This window comes from Chiloscyllium plagiosum, unplaced genomic scaffold (assembly GCF_037043375.1).
Source record: "Chiloscyllium plagiosum isolate Xiang-an unplaced genomic scaffold, Cpla_swu_hap1 HiC_scaffold_13, whole genome shotgun sequence".
NCBI classification, from domain to species: domain Eukaryota; kingdom Metazoa; phylum Chordata; class Chondrichthyes; order Orectolobiformes; family Hemiscylliidae; genus Chiloscyllium; species Chiloscyllium plagiosum.
The window spans coordinates 103,764,919-103,788,841 of NW_028270151.1; the positions used below are offsets into that span (position 1 = coordinate 103,764,919).

The window sequence follows — 23,923 nt, forward strand, 5'->3', positions numbered from 1 at the left end:
ATTTCGTTCTTCCCCACTCTGCCACTTGTAATGGTTTGCTTTGCCCATAATGGGCTTTGTTTATAAATATCCAATTGGTTATTCAGGTGGTTTACTGCTATAATGGCGTAATGATGATTTTGATGGTAGGAAGGTTGCTGTGATAACACTTCTGGGTCGGAGAAATGGGGAAAAAAGAAAACTCCACAGCTCACAGAACGAGAACTGAAAAGCAGTTAAATCAAACCAAAGGTTCCGACAGGGGGGAATATCTCCTGGAGTTTGAGAAACTGGAAAGTGATGGTGTCCGGGAGTCGTCGGGATTTTGTTTTATACGGTGTTTGAAATTTTAAAACTGTCATATTCAGATCGTTTTGTTTCTTTTCTTTTCGTTTCATTTATCGTGGAATAAACTCTTACATTTTTTAAAACCAAATTTACAAACATTGCATTAAAGACAAATGTTAAACAAAGTCTATCAAACCATCCCTCACTGAAAACTGATGTGGAGGTGCAATCTCCTGGAGAATCCCTGCCCACTTCTTCGTACCCGGGTTCCATGGTTATATACATACCTGGGAGATAGGGGCAGAAGGGGGACTTTCGGCTTTTCAATCCTGCTCCACCATTCAATGGGAAACAGCTGACCATCCAGCTCAGTCTCCTGTTCCTGCTGTGTTCCAATCCTCTTTGATGCCTTTACCTTTAAGAACTATATCTAAGTCCTTCTTTAGCTTCATTGCCTTTTATGCCAGTGCCGTTGCTGAGATACTGTGTGTGTATAGGCAGGGGTAATGTGATGGTTCTGCCTCCTGAAGCATGCACTCAGCATCCCTCATCATCCTGCAGTTACAATCAGGTTTCAGTAAATAGAGATAGAAACCATTTCCAGGATATGGGCATCACTGGCTCAACCAGCATTTATTCCCCATCTCTAGTTGCCTTGAGAAGATGGTAGTGAGCTGCTGTCTGGAACCATTTGCAGTTCATTTGGCGCAGATAGACCGACAATGCTGGGAGGGAGAGTGTTGCAGGATTTTGGCCGAGTGACTCTCAGTCTTTGGTTCGTCAAATGCTGGTTAACTTAATCACAATCTGCACATGATTTTGAGATTTCAGTTGCAAATCTTCACCATCTAGCACCTTGTATAAAGAAATATGTACAGATTAGAAATTCAGAACAGACAATTCTCGTTGCTCTGGAACATCTTTTTCCTTGTCTTTCCCTAAAGCTGTAACCCTGCAGCCCACTTACTCTCTCCCTCCATTCTGACTCTGCTACCCCTAATGTACACCCTCCCCATTCTCATGGAGTTGCTGGTAAACAGATCCATGACACCACTTCCTGTCCCTGGTTATATTATGCACCCTTTCTGGGTTCACTTCCTTTCCTTTCAGTTGCTGCAAGTCAATAATGTAACAGCAGAATGAAACAAAAGGAAACAGAAAGGGAGGTGGCAGATCCTGGACAGAAGAGGAACCTTCAGGCTGGGAGAATGGGTTAGATCCTTCTTGGTTTCCCATTGGTCGATTCCCAAGCATTATGACGCATTGGGGATGGAACTTGGTCCCACGTGGGTGTGGTGACACCTTAACTCCCCGGCAGATCAATCCTAAAAGTGGATGTGTTCCTCCTCCAGCCAATCACAGTGTGAAGTACTTTCCGCTAGGTACCCCAAAGCACACGCTCCAAAATCCGCCCACATTCTGTACATGTACAGTGCCAGGTTTCCCCACACACGTGTGCTCCCTGCCTCAGGGATTGTGGGAGTTGTAGTCCCCAGGAAGCTACTTGAGCCCTGTCTCTGGAAAGTGAATGAAATGTGTGGGCTGGAGGGTGGTTGTCTATCAAATCCCCATTCAGACACACAGGACATGTGGGCTGTCATTGGGTGTCATGGAGACATTCGTTTCCACGACCTGATTTCTGACGTGAGGAATATAGATTCAGCAAATTGGGTGATAGAGAGGTTAATAAGGAGGAGCAGATTTTAAGCAGAGGTAGCTGAGTGGTTAGCACTGCTGCCTCACAGCGTCAGTGACCTGGGTTTGATTTCAGCCTTAGGCGACTGTGTGGAGTTTACACATCCCCCCCCCCCATGTCTGTACGAGTTTCCAGCCGTGCTCCAGTTTCCTCCCACAGTCCAAATATGTGCAGATTAGGTGGATTGCCCATGCTAAATTGTCCAGTTTCCATGCATGTGCTGGTTAGGAAATTAGCCACAGGAAATGCAGGGTTACAGGGAATGGGTAGGTCAGAATGGGATGCTCATCATAGGGTTGGTGTGGACTCTGCACTATAGGGACCCTATAGGTACATTCTCATGAAGGAGAATGTACCTATCTCAATGTGTTGTGAATCTATGGAATTTCCTATTCAAAATGAGGTGGGTGCCAGGACAATGAGCAAATTTAATGAAGAGATACAGATGTTGAATTTGCAATGAGTTGAAGGTTGAGAGAGAGCAGGCGGGAAAATCCAGCTGAGACCAAGGTGAGCTCAGTCATCACCGTATTAAATGGTGGAGCTGGTTCGAAGAGCTGCATTGCCTCCCCTGTGCCCAATGCTTATCTTTTTACGGTAATAACTGGAAAGCTGAATCCAAAACTCACCACCTTCAACAAAGGAGATTTTCGGGAAAAGCAGGATAGTCAGGGGGATTAGCATTTCAAACTTAGAAGATGAGGAAGCGTGTGGGAGATAATGATTTTGCAATTTTAAACTGAGGGGAGACAGTGATTTATGTTTTTAGACTGTGTAGGACATTCACAGCGTCCAGAATACGTTGTTGTGAATATCTATCCTGTACTTTATTACAAAGCCAAGGTCTTTGACAATGAAAACCAAAACACCCAGGTAACATCGTCTTACCTCGTAATCTGATAAAAGACTTGTGGTAAGTATTGTCAAATTTAGAATACAGTTGGAAAGCTGGAAGATTAAATCCAATCCAGATCCTGTGCTTAAACAAAGGAGACTACAATAGGATGAGGCAAAAGTTGGCTAATGTAGACTGGAAGCAAAGACTTTACGGTGGGACAGTTGACAGACAGTGGAGCAATATCAAAGAATTTTTCAAACTGCTCAGCAAAAGTATATATCAGTGAAAAGGAAGGACTGTAGGAAAAGGAGTAATCTGCCATGGGTGGCTAAGGAAATAAGGGAGTCTATCAAATTGAAATAGAAAGCATACAAATTGGCAAAGACCATGGAGAAACTAGGTTATTAGAAAAACTTGAAAGATCAACAGAAAGCGAGATGGGATTGGGGGAGAAAAGTGATGAGTAGCTATCCCGAGGGCCAGAATAGCAGTTTACACGGCTAGAGGGGAACCTATTGTGTGGGGAACATCTGGCCTCTGTAATTGTTGAAGCACTTAACTGTTACCATAGAGATAATCGTGATCACGTTACAAATCGCAGCACACTCCAAAAGCCTGTACTTCCAAATAAACCTGCTGGACTATAACCTGGTGATGTGTGTTTTTTAACTTTGCCCACCCCGCTCCAACACCGGCTCTTCCACATCAGAATCCTGACAGACAGCCCCACTGAAACTGAAGTGCCTGTCAGATACCTGACTGAGCCACAGGGGCGTGGGGGAGGAGTATGTGGTTTAACCACAAAGTGTTTCTCCTCTAACCTTAAACTGATGCCCTCCACTCCTTGATTCCCTGGGAAAAAGACTGAGTGCATTCACCTTACCCATGTCTTAACTCAACTTTCTAACTGCCGTTGCCATGGAGATAATACTGAGAGACAGCGTCCATTCAAAACCACAAACCACAAAGGTATAAGAATGGGAGCGGCACATCGGACAGGCGGGGAGTTACCTGATGCTGCCTGGAGGTGTTCTGCATGTACACTATCCAGGTAACTGCTATGTCTCATCAATAAAGACTCAAAGAAGACCTCTCAGAGTTCTGTGCCCAGTTATTCCTATCCAGCAGGGTTCAGGAATATGAATACACAGCAGTCAGTCTTCACAGTGGAGGATATGAAGAACATGTCAGTAATTGATAAGGAGACTTAGGAAGGTGAGGACCAAGAAACAATCATTATCACGAGAGAGTTAGAGCTGGGCAAGCTAATGGAGGTAAAGGTAGACAAGTTTCTTTGCCCTGATGGAATACATCCCAGGGTGCTACCAGAGATAGCGGGAGAAATAGTAAATATACTTGGAGTCAGAGTCCTACAGCAGAGACAGGGCCTTTGGCCCAAACTGGCCCATGCTGACCAGAATGTCTATCCACGCGAACCCCATTTCCTTGCACGTGGCGCATCTGCCTCTGATCCTTTCCTATCCATGTATTTGTCCAAATGTCTTTTACATGTTGTTAATGTACCCACCTCAACCACTTCCACTGGCATCTCCGTCCATATACATACTATCCTCTGTGTAAAACAGGTGCCCCTCAGGTTCCCTTTCATAATTTCTCCTCTAACCTTAAACTGATGCCCTCCACTCCTTGATTCCCTGGGAAAAAGACTGAGTGCATTCACCTTACCCATGTCTCTCATGGTCTTATACACTTCCAGAAAACATTCCCCCTCTGTTTCCTCTGCTCTAAACAAAAAAAAAATCCTCGCTTGTCCAACCTCTCCCTGTAACTCAGACCCCTGAGCCCTGGCATCATCCTTGTAAATTTCTTCTGCACCTTTTACAGTTTAATAACTGAAACCTACTCTGCATCCATCACATTTCCAGTGTTTCCCCACGGCATTGGAACTGACGTGACAACGCCAATGGATTACAAACCATGATCGAGAATTAACTCCTTTTCAACAATCCTGTTTTCATAGCATTTTCCATACTGCAGGTATCCTTGTGTCTTTCTGGTTGCATGATTCATAAATAAAAACCGGAGCTTAATTGTTCCTGGGAAATGTGCCATGTTTTTTTCAGATTTTTAAAAGCAAATGAACTCTCTCTCCACAGTCACCACACTAACATGGACTTCGCTGCGTCTCAGTACTTTTTCCAGTCACATTGACATTTGAAATATTCGCCCACAGACAGAATACACACGTTTCCTTCCATATGAAAAGGCCAATGATATTCAGATCGGCACGGATCAAGTAACCATCAAAACTGAACAGGAAGTTTAATTTGAATTTCTCATCCACAAATCCGCCCTTTCAGAACCCTACAATAGAGAAAACAGGTCACCACTGTTCACACAGGATGGAAATTCAGAAGACAATTATAGTATTAAATTGTAGTTTCTTTGTTTCCCCCAAAGCTTTAGATCTCAGTCTCACAATTTCTCTCTTCTGTGAACTGAAATCCAAACCAATCTCCTCACTCCTTCCCTCCACACCCAGTTCTCTCACACTCTCCTCTCTTTGAATTCAGTTTCCTCGCTCTTGTCTGCAGACTAAGAACCAAAAAAAGGGGCGGCACGATGGCACAGTAGTTAGCACTGCTGCCTCACAGCACTAGGGTCCCAGATTCGATTCCAGCCTCGGGCTCATTCTCTCCATGTCTGCGTGGGTTTCCTCCGGGTGCTCCAGTTTCCTCCCACAGTCCAAAGTCTGACAGTGCAGGTCAGGTGAATTGGCCATGCTAAATTGCCCATAGTGTTAGATGCTTTAGTCAGAGGGAAATGGGTCTGGGTGGGTTGCTCTTCGGAGGGTCGGTGTGGACTGGTTGGGCCGAAGGGCCTGTTTCTACACTGTAGGAAATCGAATCAAATCAATTATTCTGACTCCGAGCCTCCGGGGTGTTGATGAATCCTTTCACCACCTCCCAAGCTTTCCTTCCTGGTCTTATTTATTTCCCCCACTCCGACCTCTGATGAGAACCAGAGGCCAAATCATATCTGGTTGAACTAAAATGAAACAGATTAGAACTCTAATTACAGGCCCACCCTTGTCCCTCTCCATAACATTCCTGAATCTTCACAAGAGTTCTGATAACTCTCTTCAAAATGCTTCCCCATTGATACTTTGACCACTCGTCAGGATACCAGGGGAGGGGCCATTCCCCTGGGCCCTGCTTTCAGAGGGAGGAACTGCCAATGACAGATTAATCCCACACACCTACAGCCTCCCTGGCACTGACCCACACTGCACATAAGCCAACAATTGCCCAGCACTGCAGCTGTGCACTGGTCTCCCCTCCTACAGTACATGCTCCAGATCACACAGAAGCCTGGGTGATTGACAGCAGCTGTTGCCCAATAGGGTGGAGGGGGCGGGGCTGGAGGACTGGGACAATGGGATTGTAAACAATGAATGAATGTGGAGGACCCTGGGGGATGGACAGGTCATTGAGGGACAGGAGCAGTGCAGCAGCAAGAGGGGATCCTGGACAAACTGAGCAATGGGAGAGTCTGACAGGAGAGAAACTACAGGAAGGTTCTGTTGAGGCTCAGGCAGGTACAGCTGGGAGACAGTATGGACTGGTGGCTTGGGCATGTTTTCCAATCAGCCTCTTCAAAGATGATGTTACTCAACTCTGAACCCGATTCTCCTGGTCCAGAGGTAAGGACACTACCACCATTTCTTGGTGGGCTTGTGGAAAGAAGGGATGATGTTCTCAATCTCACTCGCATGGAAACCCCATGAGCTCCTCCCACTTACTGTCTCCGGTGGGGATGGAGGAGACAGAGCAGATGGGAGGGGGTTAGGGATATAGGGAGTGCCTTTCAAAAGGAACTCACCGGCATTGGTGTTATTAACAAGACTCAATACACAGTCACTAACACAAAGTTGGTGTACGTGAACTTTATCCAGAATATTAACATCTATAACTGGGCGACGCAGAGATACTGAGTTAAGTCCTGGATATTATTAACAGCTTTGTGTGTGAGACATCACATCTCATGAACTTGAGTCAGTTTTTTTGAAGAAGTAACAAAAAGGATTGATGAGGGCATAGCAGTGGTCATGATCTGCATGGCCTTCAGTTAGGCGTTTGACAATGTTCCCCATGGGAGACTGGTTAGCAAGGTTAGATCTCATGGAATACAGAGAGAACTAGCCATTTGGATACAGAACTGGCTCAAAGGTCGAAGACAGAGGGTGGTGGTTGAGCGGTGCTTTTTAGGCTGGAGGCCTGTGACCAGTGGAGTATCACAAGGATCGGTGCTGGATTGACTACTTTTCGTCATTTATATCATTGACTTGGATGTGAACATAAGAGGTATTGTTAGTAAGTTTGCAGATGACACCAAAATTGGAGTTGGAGTGGACAGTGAAAAAGATTACCTCAGAGTACAAGGCACCTGGATCACATGGGCAAATGGACTGAGGAGTTCAGTTTAGAAAAATGTGAGGTGCTGCATTTTGGAAAAGCAAACATTAGTAGAACGCATACAGTTAATAGTAAATTCCTGGGGAGTGCTGCTGAACAAAGAAACCTTGGAGTGCAGGTTCATAGTTCCTTGAAAGTAAAGTCGCAGGTAGATAGGATAGTGAAGGCGGCAGTTGATCTGCTTGCCTTTATTGGTCAGAGTGTTTAGTATAGGGGTTGGGAGGTCATATTGTGGTGTACAGGACATTGATTAGGCAACCTTTGGAATATTCCATGCAACTCTGGTCTCCTTCCGATCAGAAGGATGTTCTCAAACTTGAAAGAGGTCAGAAAAGAATTAGAAGGATGTTGCCAGGGTTGGATAGGCTGTTTTAACTAGAGTGGCGAAGGCTGAGGGGTGACCTTATAGAGATTTATAAAATCAGGCCGGGTATGGATAGGTTAAACAGACAAGGTCTTTTCCCTGTGGTGAGGGAGTACAGACCTACGGAATAGGGAGATGAGCGTAGGCAGGGATGGGGTGGCAGAGGTTGGGGAGAAAGAGAGGCTGGCGGGATAGAGAGGGATGGCACAGAGACGGGTGGGGACAGAGAAGGGGGAAAAAGAGAGATGGGGAACAGTCAGTTCGGATAGAGGAAGCGACGGGGACAGGCGCGGGGGCACAGACAGACAGATGGGGGATAGATAGAGAGGGGGATAGATAGAGAGGGGGAGACGGGGGGAACAAACAGACAGGGGAGATAGACAGAGGGGGAAGATGAAGAGAATTTTTACAGATCAAAATTCAACCCTGTTGCTGCTTTCTCTCCATCCCCTTCAATCCCTCTGAAGGGCTCAGAACAATTGCATAGTTCCTGCAAAGTAGAGTTTCAGGGAGATCATTTGTTGACGTTTGGGATGGTGACCATTATTGGTTAGGGTACTGATTAATAAATTGACTTGGTTCAATTCCACTGTCTGTGTGGTGTTTGCACGTTCTCCCAGTGTGTGTCTGCGTGGGCTTCCTCTGGGTTCTTTGGTTTCCACCCTCAATCCAAAGACTTGCAGGTAAAGTGGATTCGCTGTGGGAAATGAGAGGTTACACGGGTAGGGTGGGATGCTATTCCGTTGATTGGTATGGTCTCATGGGCCGAATGGCCTGTTTTCACACTGTAGGGATTCTGTCACTGAGTATAGGGGTTAGGAGGTCACGTTGTGGCTGTACAAGGCATTGGTGAGGCCAGTTTTAGAATACTACATTCAATCCTAGTCTACCTAATTTCAGAAAGATGATACCACAATAGGACTCAACCTCAATGACAAGTTCCTGGGAAGTGTGCACGAACAAACAGACCGTGCAGTGTGGGTTGATAGTTCCTTGAAAGTGGGGTTGAAGGTAGACAGGTCAGTGAAGGTGGTGTTTGGTATGCTAGCTATTATTGGGTAGTGCATTGAGGATAGGAGTTGGGAGATCATGTTTCGGTTGCACAGTTTATTGGCTTGGCCACTTTTGGAATTTCCATACTGCTTTCAATTCCAGTCTTCCTGCTATAGGATGGATGTTGGGAGACTTGAAAGAGTTCAGAAAAGATTTCCAAGGGTGTTGCCAGTATTGGAACATTTGAACCATAGGGAGAGACTGAATAGGCTGAGGCTATTTTCTCTGGAGCACTGGACGCTTGAGGTGGCATTGTATAACTTTATAAAATTATGAGGAGCAACGATAGGGTGACTAGTCATGGTTTCTTTTTTTTCCCCAGGTAGGGGAGACTAAGAGTAGAGAGCATAGGTTTAAAATGACAGGGGAAAGACTTCAAAGAGATTTGGAGGCTTTGGAGAGGGTGACAACCGGTTTACCAGGATGTTGTCTGGATTGGGAGAGGTTGGAAAAACTTGGATGTTTGTCTTTGGCAAGTCAGTAGCTGCGGGGTAACCCGAGGGGCACAGAGTGAATAATGTGAATCTTTTTTCCAAGGTGGAAGTGACAAATTCTAGAGCCACACATTTAAGCGGAGAGGGGGCAGTTTAAAGGAAATGAAAACCGCAGATGCTGTAAACCAGAAAGAGAAACAGAATTTTCTGAAAAAGCTCAGCAGGTCCAGCAGCATCTGTGAAGAGAAATTAGAGTTGACGTTTCTGAGGAAGGGTGACCGGTCCCGAAACATTAAATGATTTTACTTCACAGATGCTGCATGATCTGCTGGGCATTTCCAACAATATCTGTGCAAGTTTAAAGGGAGATATGTCAGGCAAGTTTCTTAAGCAGAAGGTGATAGTTGACTAGAATATATTTTCCTGGGAGATGGTAAAAGCAGAAACAATCACAACGTTTTTGAGGCATTTGGGCAGACACATAAGCAGGCATGGGTTGACAGGGATATGGATCATGTACAGGCAGATGGAATTAGTTTGGAATGGCATCATGATCTGCACAGACATGGTGGGCCGATTATTCTGGTGCTGTAACTGTTAGGTTTTCCAAAGGGAAGAATTCTTTTGAAGAAGTAACAAAGGATTGATGAAGGCAGAGCGGTGGACATGATCTACGTGGACTTCAGTAAGGTGTTCCGCAAGGCTCTTCATGGGAGACTGGTTAGCAATGTTAGATCCCATGGAATACAGAGGAAATCAGCCATTTGATTACAGAACTGGCTCAAACGGTAGAAGACAGAGTGGTGGAGGGCTGCTTTGCAGACTTGAGGCCTGTGACCAGTGGAGTGTCACAACGATCGCTGCTTGATCCACTAGTTTTCATCATTTATATAAATGACTGGGATGCGAACATAGGTGTATGGTTAGTAAGTTTGCAGATCACACCACCATTGGAGGTGTAGTGGACAGTGAAAAAGATTACCTCAGAGTACAATGGGAACTTGATCAGATGGGTGAATGGGCTGAGGAGTGGCAGATTGAGTTTAGTTTAGAAAAATTTGTGGTGCTGCAGTTGGGACTTATACACTTAATGATAAGGTCCTCGGGAGCACTGCTGAACAAAGACATCTCAGAGTGCAGATTCATAGCTTCTTGAAAGTGGAGTCGCAGGTAGATAGAATAGTGAAGGCGGCGTTTGGTATGATTTCCCTTATTGGTCAGAGCATTGAGTACAAGTGTTAGGAGATCATATTGCGGCTGCACGGGATATTGCTTAGGCCACTGTTGGAATAATCCATACAATTCCGGTTTCCTTCCTATCAAAACAATATTATGAAACTTGAAAGGGGTCAGAAAAGAATTTCAAGGATGTTGCCAGGACTGGAGGATTTGAGCTACCGGGAGAAGTTGAATAGGCTATGTTCCCTGGATCGTCAGAGGCTGGTGGGAGACCTTGTAGAGGTTTATAAAATCATGAGGGGCATGGATAGTAGAAATACACAAGTTCAGCTGGTTGGCATAGTCTCATGGGCCGAATGGCCTGCTTCCACACTGTAGGGATTTGGTCACTGAGTATAGGAGTTAGTTACAGTTGTGGCTGTACTGGGCATTGGTGAGGCCAGTTTTAGAATACTACATTCAATTCTATTCTCCCTGATTTCGGGAAAAAATATTACCACAATAGGACTCAACTCATAATGACAAGTTCCTGGAAAGTGTGCACGAACAAATACACTGTGCAGTGTGGGTTGATAATTTTTTGAAAGTGGGGTTGAAGGTAGACAGGTCGGTGAAGGTGTTTGGTATGCTAGCTGTTATTGGGCAGTGCATTGAGTATAGGAGTTGGGAGATCATGGTTCGGTTGTACAGTATATTAGTACGGCCACTTTTGGAATCCCCAGACTGCTTTCAATTCTGGTCTCCCTGTTACAGGAAAGGGGTTGGGAAACCTGAAAATTTTCAGCAAAGATTTACAAGTGTGTTGCCAGTATTGGAACATTTGAACCATAGGGAGGGGCTGAGGCTATTTTCCATGGAGCAGGAGATGTTGTGGAATGGCATTATACAACGTTCTAAAGTTGTGAGGAGCAACAACAGGGTGACTAGTCAGTTTCTTTATTCCCAGGATAGGGGAGTCCAAAAGCAGAGGGCATAGGTTTTACGTGAGAGGGGAAAGACTTCAAGAGGACCCCAGGAACAACTTGCTTGCTACATGTATAAATGAGCTGGTTGGCATGGACGATTAGGACAGAGGGTCTGTTTCCATTCTGTACATCTCTATGACTCTGTTTTACAAAACTTGAGGAGGGTTTCAGAAAATATCTGCAAGGCTATTGTTAGGACTGTGGAGTTAAAGGGAAAGGCTGAATAAGCTGGGCTTTTTCCCTAGAGCGTCAGAGACTGAGGGGTTACCTTACGGAGAAGCACAGACAGGGTGAATAGCCAAAGTCTTTGTTTCCACCCACTGTCGGGGAATTCAAAACTACAGGGCATTGGGTTTTAGGTGAGAGGGGAAAGGTTTCAAATGGACCTGAGGGCCAAACAGTTGACTCAGAGGTTGGTGAGCGTATGGAATGAGATGCTATAGAAATGATGAACGTAGGTCAAATTAAATTTAAAAGGTGTCTGGAGGGGTACATGAATAGAAAGTGTTCAGAGTGATATAGGCCAACTCTCCCAAATGGAGCTGGATCATTTTAGGATATCTGGTCGACATGGACAAGTTGGACTGAAGGGTCTATTTCCGTGCTGGATGACTCTCTGACTCTAAGTGCCTCAGCAAAATGGTGGAAATCCACAATAAAAACAAAAAGCGCTGGAGATCCTCAGCAGGTCTGGCAGCACCGGAAATGGTGACAGATGCAGGAAACACTTGAAGAAGTGTTTAAATGATCACACCAAGCATTACAATATCGTTTACACGCTGAGTGCCAGAACGTGGGACAAGAATAAATAGGTGCTTGATGACAAGCATGAATACGATGGGGCTGGAAAGCTGACGTTCTGGGTCAGGTCTACTAATCAGGACTGACAAAGGGTCCTGATCCAAAACATCAACTTTCCTGCTCCTCCGATACTGCCTGACCTGCTGCACCTCCCCAGGTCCACATTGCATAGACTCTGACTTCCAGCAATGCCCCCATCTTATCCATCATTGTGTTCAGATCAGGCAGCATCAGTAGTGCTTGGTGTGACCATCTAAACACTTCTTCAAGTGCACTATCTACCAGCACCTCTACTTTCGAGGAATTATGAATCTGCACTGCAAGGTCGCTTTGTTCAGCAACACTCCCTAGGACCTGACCATTATGTGTATCAGTCCTGCTAAGCTTTGCAATTTCGAAAATGCAGCACCTTACATTTATCTAAATTAAAGTCCATCTGCCACTCCTCAGCCCATTTGCCCATCTGATCAAGATCCCATTGTAATCCGAGGTAATATTCTCCATTGTCCGCTACACCTTCAATTTTGGTTTCATCTGCCAACTTACTAACTATACCTCCTATGTTCACATCCAAATCATTTATAGAAATGACAAAAAGCAGAAGTCACAGCACCGATCCTTGTGGCACTCCACTGATCACAGGCCTCCAGTCTAAAAAACAATCTTCCACCACCACCCTCTGTCTTCTAACTTTGAGCCAGTTCTGTATCCAAATGGCTAGTTCTCCCTGTATTCTGAGAGATCTAACCTTGCTAATCAGTCTCCCATGGGGAACCTTGTCGAACGCCTTACTGAAGTCCATATAGATCACATTTACCACTCTGCCCTCATCAATCCTCTTTGTTACTTATTCAAAAACAGCTCAATCAACTACGTGACACATGATTTCCCACGCACAAAGCCATGCCGACTATCCCTAATCATACAACTTAGACAAGTACAGCACAGATCTGGCCCTTACGTCCATGATGTTGTACCGAGATTTAATCCTAATGTAAAACTTAACCTACGTACCCCTCAACTCACTGCTATCCATGTACATGTCCTGCAGTTGCATAAATGTCCCCAATGACTTCGCTTCCACCACCATCGCTGGTAACGCATTTCATGCATTCACAACTCTGTAAAAAACCTACCTCAGACGCGTCCTTTATACCTTCCTCCTAACATCTTCAGAGTATGACTTCTCATACAAGTCAATCCTGCCCTGGGGAAAAGTCTCTGGCTATTGACTATATTTATTCCTGTCATTATATTGTACATCTTTTATCGGTCTCCTCTGTTCATCTTTCTCTCCAGAGAGAAATGTCCAAGCTTATTCAAACTTTCTTCATACAGGAAGCCCTCCAGTCCAGGAAGTATGCTCGTAAACCTTGTTTGCACCCTCTCTAAAGCCTCTGTACATTTCCTATAGTATTGAGACCAGGTGTGGTCTCACCTGGGACTTGTAGAGCTGTAGAAAAACCTCACGGCTCTTAAACTCTATCCCCATGTTAATGAAAGCCAAAAAAACATTTGCTTTGGTAACAACCGTATCACACTTGGTTGGCAACTTTGAGGGATTTATCCCTCTGTTCCTCCACACTGCCAAGAATCCTGTCTTTAATCCTATATTCAGTATTCAAGTTCGCATTTATCCAGGTTGAACTCCATCTGCCATTTCTCAGCCCAGCTCTGCATCCTGTCTATGTCACGCTGCAGCCTGAAGTAGCCCTCTATATTATCGACAACACTTCCAATCTTTGTGTCATCAGCAAATGTACTAACCCAGCCATAAACCTCCTCATCCAAGCCATTTATAAAAACTACAGAGGCCCAAGAACAGAGCTCTGCGGGACCCCACTCAAAACTGTCCTGCAGGCTTTCATCTACAACCATTGCCTGCCTTCTGTCAGCCAGCCAATTCTGAATCCAGATAGCCAAATCTCCCTGTATCCCATACTTCCTGACTTTATGGATGAGCCTACCATGGGGAACCCTAACAAATGCCTTGATGAAATCCATTTATACCACATCCACTGCTCTACAGTCGTCGACCTATCTTGACACCACCTCAAAGAACTCAATAATCACACTATGCTTTGACAAATTGTCATAAATCCTATCCCTCAGAATTATTTCCACAACTTTGCAGACAACAGATGTAAGACTGACTGGTCTGTAATTGCCACCGATTTCCCTTCTTGAAAGGAGGAACATTTGCCTCCTTCTAATTCTCCGGTATGACTCCTGTAGAGAGTGAAGAGGCAAATATCCTTGCCAGCGGCTTAGCAACCTCTTTTCTCGCTTCCTGGAGCAGCCTATGATAAATCTGGTCTGGCCATGGGGACTTATCAATCTTAATGTTTTCCAAAATTTCCAGCACATCAATTTCATCAATCTTGATCTGTCCTTGCTTTTCCAAATACATGTAAATCCTGTCCCTCAGGGTTCCCTCCAACAACTTGTCTAGCACCGACGTCAGGTTCATGCATCTGTAGTTCCCGGGCTTGTCGAAACCGCCTTCCTTAAACAGTAGCACCATATTAACCAACCCCCAGTCTTCTGGCACCTCAGCTGTGACTATCAATAATACAAAAATCTCAGCAAGGGGCCCAGCAATCACTTCCTTAGCTTCCTACAGAATTTTAGGGTACACCTAACAGATGCTGGGGATTTATCCACCTTTATGCGTTTCAAGAGATCCAGTACCACCTTCTGTGTAATATGGATATTTTTCAAGATGTCACCATCTATTTCCCGACATTCTATAACTCCCATGTCCTTCTCCACAGTAAACACTGATGCCAAATACTCGTTTAGTCTCTCGCCCTCCAACACCCCCAACCGCATCACCTGCAACTCCACACATAGGCTGCCTTGCTGATCTTTGAGGAGCCCTATTCTCTTTCTAGTAACCCTTTTGTTCTTAATGTATTTATAAAAACCCTTTGGATTATCCTTAACCCTATTCGCCAAAGCTGTGTCCTGTCCCCTTTTTGCCCTCCTGATTTCCCTCTTCAGTATTCTCCTACTGCTTTTATACTCGAAGGATGTTTTGGATTGGAATAAATGCAAAATATTACATCTTGATAAAAAAGGCAGAATTTACACTCATTAAAAGTCAGGCCATGAGAAGTGATATGGAACAAAGAGACCTCGGTGTTCAGATTTTTGAAGTATGTGTCACATGTAGACAGGGTGGTTAAAAAGGTGTTTAGCACATTTATCCTCATTGCTCAGACCTCAGAGTATAGGAGTTGGGACGTTATGTTGAGGTTGTACAGGATGTTGGGGAGGCCTCTTCTGGAATACTGTGCCCAGTTCTGGTTGTGTTATCATGGGAAGAATATTATGAAACTGGAGCGGGTTCAGAAGAGTTTTACCAGGAGGTTGATGGGAATGGATGGTTTGAATTTTAAGCAGAATCTGGATAGGCTGGGTCTTCTTTCACTGGAGCGTAGGAGGCTGAGGGGTGAGAGATTTATAAAGTCCTGAAGACTATCAGTAATGTAAACAGCAGGTGCCCTTTCCAGGAGGGGTCGCGATTCAAGAGTGGGTACATATTTTAAAGTGAGAGAAGGAAGGCTTTAAAACGAAGTTTGGGATTTTTTTTTTTGCATCGAGAGTGGTTCACGTGTGGAATACACTTGCAGAGGAAGTGGTAGCTGTGAATGCAATTACAATTTCAGGGTGGCACAGTGGCTCAATGGCTAGCTGGGCTGCCTCACAACACGAGGGACACAGGTTCAATTCCTGCACTGGATGGCTGTCCATGTGGAGTTTGGATATTCCTCCCCAAGTCAACGTGTGTTCCTCCAGGTGCTCCCGTTTCTTCCCATAAACCATAGATATACAGGGGAGGTAAACTGGCCGTGCTAAATTGCCCATAGTGTTCAGGGATGATTAGGATTAGTGAAATAATCAGGGGTAAATGTAGAGTAAAAGGGTAGGGGAATGGGATTCTAAAGAGGAAAAAACATTTGCGCCCCTTATATCAATAGGGAATGCTAGGATGGATTTGGACCAAGTGCAGGCAGATGCGATTAGTTCAGTTCAAAATTATGGTCAACATGGACTAGTTGGACCACAGGGTCTTTGTCAATGCTGTATAACTTTACGACTCTAACGCTCGCTACCTCTGTAAATTCCTCTATGCTCGGAACTATCCCTGTCAATGCCACCTTATCCAGCCTTACAACTCTTCCATATCTCAATAATTCCTCTCCAGCCTCAAAACCCAAAAATCTCTATTACAAATATCTATCTCTGTAACATCCTCCATCCTCACAATCCTTTCCAACTTCATGTCCTCCAGCTTCATTAACTTCCCTATCTTTAATCCCCTCCCTGCTCTCAATACTTTGCTATATGTGCCTTTCTTTATTTCCTGCCTTCAGGATGCCCAAATTTTATTTCTCACTTGATGATGGCCCTTTCTGATTCCTGAGCTGAGCTTCTGAATTTCCTCTTAAAACTCTCCGTCTCATTTTCTTCCCAAAAACATCGACCAACCAAATGTCATCTATTCTAGTATCACCTTTTCTGACCTGATGTCCAATGGAGCCTGTCATATTCCTATAATAAACATCTCATCGGTCTACAGAACAGAAAAAGACTCTGGTGATCCATCTGTGAGAAAGAAAACTACCACTGAACTATCCTGATCTATTTTCCAGTACTTGTGGAAAAGTGCCATCTATCATGGCATCGCAAGTGCACACTAAATACATCCTAAATGCCACCGGGATTTCTGTGTCGCCCACCATTACAGACAGTGAGGTTTAGTGCAACTGTTGCTCTATGACGAAATCACCCAGAGGAACACAGAGCAGCTGGGTCTGTGCAAACCAGAGGTCGCCCATACATTGGGACGGATGTCAGGTTCTCTGAGAGGGGGCACAGGAGATTTACTAGGATGGTACAAGGAATGGGGGATTTTAGTTTCAGAGACATGGGTGTTAATGGTACATATCAAGAATATCCATCTACAATAGATGGACTCTCCTTTCCAACCTCTACCCTTGCCTGGGCTCGGGTAACCTTCAGGTTAAACCCACCACCAGTCATTTCTCCCTAATGAGAGAGCAGCCCTATGTCCTGGTAGGACAATGTTGACTTTACCTTTTACACAGTGATGCCACTGTGCCTCGGGGATGGAGAGAGGGAATGCTGAAGGTGGTGGATGGGACACCACTCAGGCACAGTGCTTTGCCCTGGAGGATGTTCATTTTCTTTAATATTGTTGGGGGCTGCTCCAATGCAGGCAAGTGGACACTGTTCCAACACAATCTTGATGTGTACCTTATAGAGAGCAAACAGAATCAGGGGTTTGGAGAAACAGATTGTTCACCTTGTAGCAGAGGAAATTGTGGCTGCACTGTGACAGAGAGGTTTACAGAAGTGATACATTATAATAATCAACCTTACACTCATCAGCTCATCATAAACTGTTGACAAGACATATATGGCAGACTTGGGGGAGATCTATTGACAGGATGGTTTGATTCAAAGGAGAACTTTTATGCATCAAATAGGATTGAGCTGGAACTCAATACTCACAACTAAATGCAAATATCCAGGTCCCGATGTATTGAGTAATTCTGTCAGAGTTTGGTGTTACAAATACTGAGGTTACCATCTGAATGTCCACCTGTAATATAAGTTTATAAAGTCCACCACTGTCAGATCAGGTTAGAAACTCACACCATCCCCTCCTCTTGTCCCAGGATGACTGTACACATTACCCCTTGTGGAGACCAGCAGTCAATTCAGGGGGAAATCTACCTGGGTTTCTATGAGTTTCCAGCTTGGGACTTCATGTGACTAAACAGAGCATATCTTTGACACATGGGAGAGAATTTTGACACATGGGACAGTGTTAGTGAGATGTGAAGAGCAGGATTTACTGCTTCTTCTTTCCTTCCGTGCTGCCGCTGTGCCTCATCAATAAGAAATGGGGGGGTGAAAGGCTCATGCAGCTTGATGGGCAAATTGTCTCCATTCTGACCAAATGGGCAGCAAGCTCCTCCCAGTCATTCCATAGAGTATCCCGTAAAAGACAGCAACTCTGCATGCTTCCCACTGCCCAGTGTTCCCAGGAAAAGTTTAGAAGAATGATGGGGGAAGTCTCCTCGAAAGTGCAGAACGGTAGAGTTCCAAAAGGATTATAAACAGTTTACACAGAGGGATTCATTGGAGAAGTGGACAACAAGTTGGCAAATGGAGTATAACTTGGGATAATGTGAAGTAGTTCATTTGGAGGAGATAATAAAAGAACAGAGAGTGCTATTTAATTGGTGGCAACTGTAAAAAGCTGCACACAAAGGGACCAAGAGGTAAATGTGCAGGAAACAAAGCAAGCTAGCACAAAGTTACAACAGGTCATCAGGAAGGGAAATGGAATATTGTTCTTGATTTCAAGGGATTTGCAGTATAAGAGTTTGAAGTACATACTTGAGAACAACTTTATATAGTGCGAGTGAGACCACATCTGGAGTAATGAGAGAGGTTTTGGTCCCTTTATTTAAGGTAATACATCACTTCATCGGAGGCATTCAGAGAAGATTGACTGGGATGATCCTTGGTTCGAAGGGATTCTCTTTTAAGAAAAGGCTGAAGAAGTCAGGACTCTACTCACTCGATTTGGGAAGAATGAGAAGTGAACTCTTTCAAACATATAGGCTTCCTAAGGGGTTTGGTAAATACCGAGAGGATGTGTCCCATCATGACGGAACCTAGAACTAGACTCTGTGTCAGTCACAGAATCAAGGTTCCGTTTTAGTTTGGTCAACTTTAATGCAACACTGAGATGGGCAAGGGGTTTCAGTAGCAATGGAGCTGGGGGCGAGGGGGGGCAAGCAACATTTTACAGATTGGAATTCCTGGTGTTTGGGATTGTGTAGATGTCTGATCAGAAGGTCACCTTGCGCTCAGACTATGAGAGCAATATTGTGAAGTGTGTAGTTCTGCCTCAGTTCCCAGTGAGAGGGAGGGGCTCAGCAGTAAGGGAAAGGAATTTGTAATAGCAACTGAAGGCAATGGGTTTAACCATTGCAATGTTTCATTGGAGGAAATTGCAGCTAATCGAGTAGTGGGAGTGTGGTAAGCAGTTTGATAACAGAATAACAGTGGAGAAATGGAGAGGGATGATGGGGAGGGAGAGCTGGGCATTGTCAGTGTTCATGTGAAACCTAACACAGTGCTTTTGGACGATGTCACCTCCTGGCAGTATGTAGGTGAGAAACAGGAGGGGCCAAGAATAGATCCTTGAGGGACACCAAATACAAGGAATTCAGAAAGGAAAGGGAGAGTAGAGATGGAGCAGGATTTTCCAACAATCTTGAAGTCAAATATTAGTTAGTAGCAGAGTGGGTGAGCTGAACATAACCAGAAAAGACAGACAGAACAAGGAACAATATCTGTGAATTCGTGAGGGGGAGTGATGATGATGATGATGATGATGAGGAGGAGGAGGAGGAGCCTGACTCCAAAATTGCTATTTCTACATTAGTGAGAACACCCAACCCCACCCTAGTCTCAGCTAATTTACTGAAATACTTGTCCATCCCTGTGTTATCTCCAGACTTCATTATCCAAACACACTCCTGGCCGGCCTCCCACATTCAACTTACATGTAATCTCAAGAATATCTCAAACTCTACTGCCCAAGTGCTCACTTGTTCTAAAACTTGTTGATCCATCAAAAGGCTCCTATTTACAAGCAACTTAAAATTCTCACTCTTGATGTAATTTCTGGCGATGAACATCCTTATCTCCCTGTGAGATCTCGACAACTCATTTGTTTTCAGACTCCCAATGATGCATTTATTCATTGCTTCACCAGACTGGCTGTTTCTACTGTTGCCAGGGCAACAAGGTCTGGAATTCCTATCCTAACACTTTCATATCTGTTTTCCTCCTTTAAGGTATTCCCAAAAACCTGCTTATTTGGCAATTCTTTTGACCACCTGACCTAATATCCCCATCTGTTGCCTAATGTCAGAAATTATCAATAGTATTTCTGTGAAATTATAAAAATGATAAGAATATAAACTGTTGTTATACCGGCCACTACAGCGGACAGCTGAAACTGACAACCGGAAGTGGCAGGGACAGGCCACTATAAATGCCGGAGGAAACACCACAGAAGCGCTTCACAGGAGGCTCTCAAGCACTGAAGATGTCACCTAGACAGGGGACGAAACGTTTGCAACAAAAACTTCCAGCTCAGCAAACAGAATCACAACAAACTGTTGTTGTTTTGCACACACATTGTCAACTTTTCACTGTCGCTGAGTGAATAATCTGTAACATCTCTTACCCAACCACATTGTGGGAGCACCTTCACCACACAAACTGCAGCTGTACAAGGGAGTCATATATTACCCTCTCCACAGGCAACAGGGCTTTGGCATTGATCACTGGTATCTGTGGAAGGAGAAACACAGTTGATATTTCAGGGAATGCAAAATGCATTACAGGGAATGAAAATGTTGCAGAATTTGATGGTCAGAAATGGAAGGAAAATGCACACTTTTGTTGTAAAAAGGAATTATTCACTGGCAAAGTGATCGTGAAAAATGCAGTCCTTTTAGAGAGCAGCGCATTGTCAGGGGTTGGGCAGCAGAGTAAAATTAACTTACAAAAGGTCTGTGAAAGTAACATTAAAATGCTGAACAACCCAAACACCCTGTGTCCAAAGACTTTAACTCCCCTTCCCGCTACACCAAGGACATAAAGGTCCTGGGCCGCCTCCACCCAGGCATCTGATGCCTGGAGGAAGAACGCCTCATCTTCTGTGTTCGGATCCTCCAACCACATGGGATCAATGTGGATTTCACCAGTTTCCTCATTTCCACTCCCCCACCTTATCCCAGATCCTGCCTTCCAACTCAGCACTGCCCTCTTGACCTGTCCCACATGTCCATCTTCCTTCCCACTGATCGGGTGCTGCCTGAACGGCTGTGCTTTTCCAGCATCACACACTTTGACATTGAAAACATCCTGACTCTGACACTCTGTGTAGATCCTGCCTTATCACTCCCTGACAGGGAAGGCTGCGCATGCGCCCACCTGCAGCTTGCCCCTCACAAAGTTGGCGGCCACACACATGTCCCGCGGATCCTGCCCCCAATGAACATGGCGGCTCTCACTCACGCCATTCACCATTTGAAGCATTTACCCGATTGCCACAATCACGGGCCTGGGATTTTCAAATTTGTGTTTTCCGATTTGCACTAAGTTCTGTAAAACGTCTCAGCCCATTCCATTAAAATTTCCTTCCCTTCCTGGTCAATAGATCTTTCCTTAACCGTGCCCTGCACCTTCACACATTTCCAATGCCTTGGTCACAACAGCACTGTACTGCCAGTGAGGCTTATCACGTGGTTGTGTATAGCCACGCCCCCCCATTCACTCAGATTGGTTGGAGAGCCAACCAGCACTGCCTGGTCCTCCAGATCCATCCCCATCATCTTATTGGTCCTGCGCTGAGATCAATCACCAGAGGCCCACTGTGGGCTGGAGCATGCTCAGTGTTTCCTGCTTTTGCTGCTATTCATCAGGTATAAGAGAGAGGGTTAATTCCTGTTTCTCCTAATGTCAGACATTAACAACAACTTCCTGCATTGTATGGAGCCTTTCACACTGACAATTCTCCTAAAGTGCTTCATGAATGCTGGAAACGTTGACTAAAGAGAACAACTTTAAGATACATCTTTGAGGAGTACAGAGGGGGTTAGGAATGATATTTAAGAGGATTTTTTAGATTAGATTACTTAGACAAACCATCCAAAGAGCAACCCACCCAAACCATTCCCCTACATCTAACACTACGGCAATTTAGCATGGCCAATTGACCTAACCCGCACATTTTTGAACTGTGGGAGGAAACCGGAGCACCCATGCAGACATGGGAGAGTGTGCAAACTCCACACAGACAGTTGCCTGATGCGGGAATAGAACCCGGGATTCTGGAGCTATGAGGCAGAAGTGCTAACCGCTGTGCCACCGTGCCACCCATCTGCAGCTGTGTCCTCTGCAGTTCTGCCACACCCAGTTGTGAACGGTGATGGACAATTAAACAACTCACTGGAGGAAGCCTCACAGATATCCCCACCCTTACTGATGAAGGGGCCTCACACATCCATGCACGAGATAAGACAACAGCATTTGCAACAATCTGCAGCCGGAAGTGCAAAGTGGGATGATCCATCTCAGCCTTCTCCAGTGGTTTCCAACATCACAGATGTGAGTTTTAAGTCAATTTGATTCAGTTTGAATAACAGCCAGAAATGGTTAAGTAGTGCAAAGGCTATGGGCCCTACCAACATTCTGGCAATAATACTGATGGTTTGTGCTCCAGAACTTGCCACCCACCAAGACAAGTACCGCTCTAGCACTGGCATCTACCTACAATGTGGAACATTGCCCAGGGATGTTCAACACAAAAACACAGGGCAATCCAACCAGCCAATTTCCATCTATCAGTCCACACTCGATCAGCAGTAAAGTGATGAAAGTAGTCATTAACAGGGCTATCAAGCAGCAGCTGCTCAGCAACAGTCAGCTGAGCGACACTCATTTTAGGCTCCACTAGAACCACTCAGCTTCCGATTGTGGTACTGCCCCGATTCACAACCTGACAACCAGCTGAATCCCAGAGGTGAGTTGAGGGTGACAGCCCAGTCCCACTTCAAGACCACTATTTCTAGCTGTGTCTACCCTTGTCTGAGCTCATATACCCTCATCCACCTTGTGTTTTCTCCAGACTTCATTATCCAAACGCACTCCTGGCAAGCTTACCACATTCAACCTCCCTGGAATCTCAAGAAAAACTAAATCTCTGCTGCCCAAGTACTCCCTCGTATCAGAACTTGTTGATCCATCAAAAGGCTACTATTCATAATCAACAACATAGAGTCACAGAGATGTACAGCATGGAAACAGACATTTCAATCCAACCCGTCCATGCCGACCAGATATCCCAACCCAATCTAGTCTCACCTGCCAGCATCAGTCCCACATCCCTCAATTTAAAATTCTCACCCTGGATTCAATTCCTGGTTGTGATCATCCCTAGCTCGCTGCATCTCACACCCTTTGAGACCTCGACAACCCATTCTGTTCGAGACTCCCAATGACCTGTTAATTCATTACTTCACGTGTGTGGCTGCTTTTACAGTTGCCAAAGCAACAAGGTCTGAAATTCGCAGCCAAAACCTCACAGGTCTGCTTTCCTCCTTTAAGACATTCCTCAAAACTTGCTTATTTTGCAATGCTTTTGGTCACCTGACCTAATATCATCCTTCTCTGGCCTTATATCTGAAGTTCCCAACAATATTTTTGTGAAATTATAAGCAGGATAATAAAACTACGAACTGTTCTTGATTTGGACATGATCTTCAAATCATCACTGTTGCTGTAATGAATACTCTGTAATGTCTCTTACCCAACCACATTGTGGGAGTATCTTCACCACACAAACTGCAGCTGCCAAACATCACCCTCTACCCAGGCAACAGGGATTTGGCATTAATCACTGGTATCTGTGGAAGGAGAAACACAGTTGATGTTTCAGGGAGTGCAAAATGGATTACAGGGAATGAAAATGGTACAGAATTTGATACTCAGAAATGGAAGGAAAATACACTTGCTTATTGGAAAAAAATAATTGTTGACTGTCAAAGATTTTCCAGAAAAAAATTAAAAAGCAGCACATGGTCAGGGGCTGGACGGCAGAGAAAACAATAACTTACAAAATAATTGGTAAAAGTAATCGTAAAATACTAAACAGACCAAATATACAGCCATTGTTCAAGACTGAGGAAGCTAGATATTGACAAAGTGGTCATGAGGGAGCCCAGAGATGAAGCAGAGCTGTATAAGCTGTTATGATCCCACAGTCATA

The 23,923-nt window shown here is 44.8% G+C and overlaps 1 long non-coding RNA gene across 1 annotated transcript; it reads right to left on the minus strand.

Annotated features, from left to right (window-relative positions):
* Positions 1–270: 270 nt before the first annotated feature.
* Positions 271–23,556, minus strand: LOC148148398 (uncharacterized). Its single transcript, XR_015759056.1, has 3 exons — positions 23,465–23,556; positions 20,336–20,442; positions 271–1,122 (listed from the first exon to the last, which is right to left on the minus strand). It is a non-coding gene; the product is annotated as an uncharacterized LOC148148398 (long non-coding RNA).
* Positions 23,557–23,923: the final 367 nt, after the last annotated feature.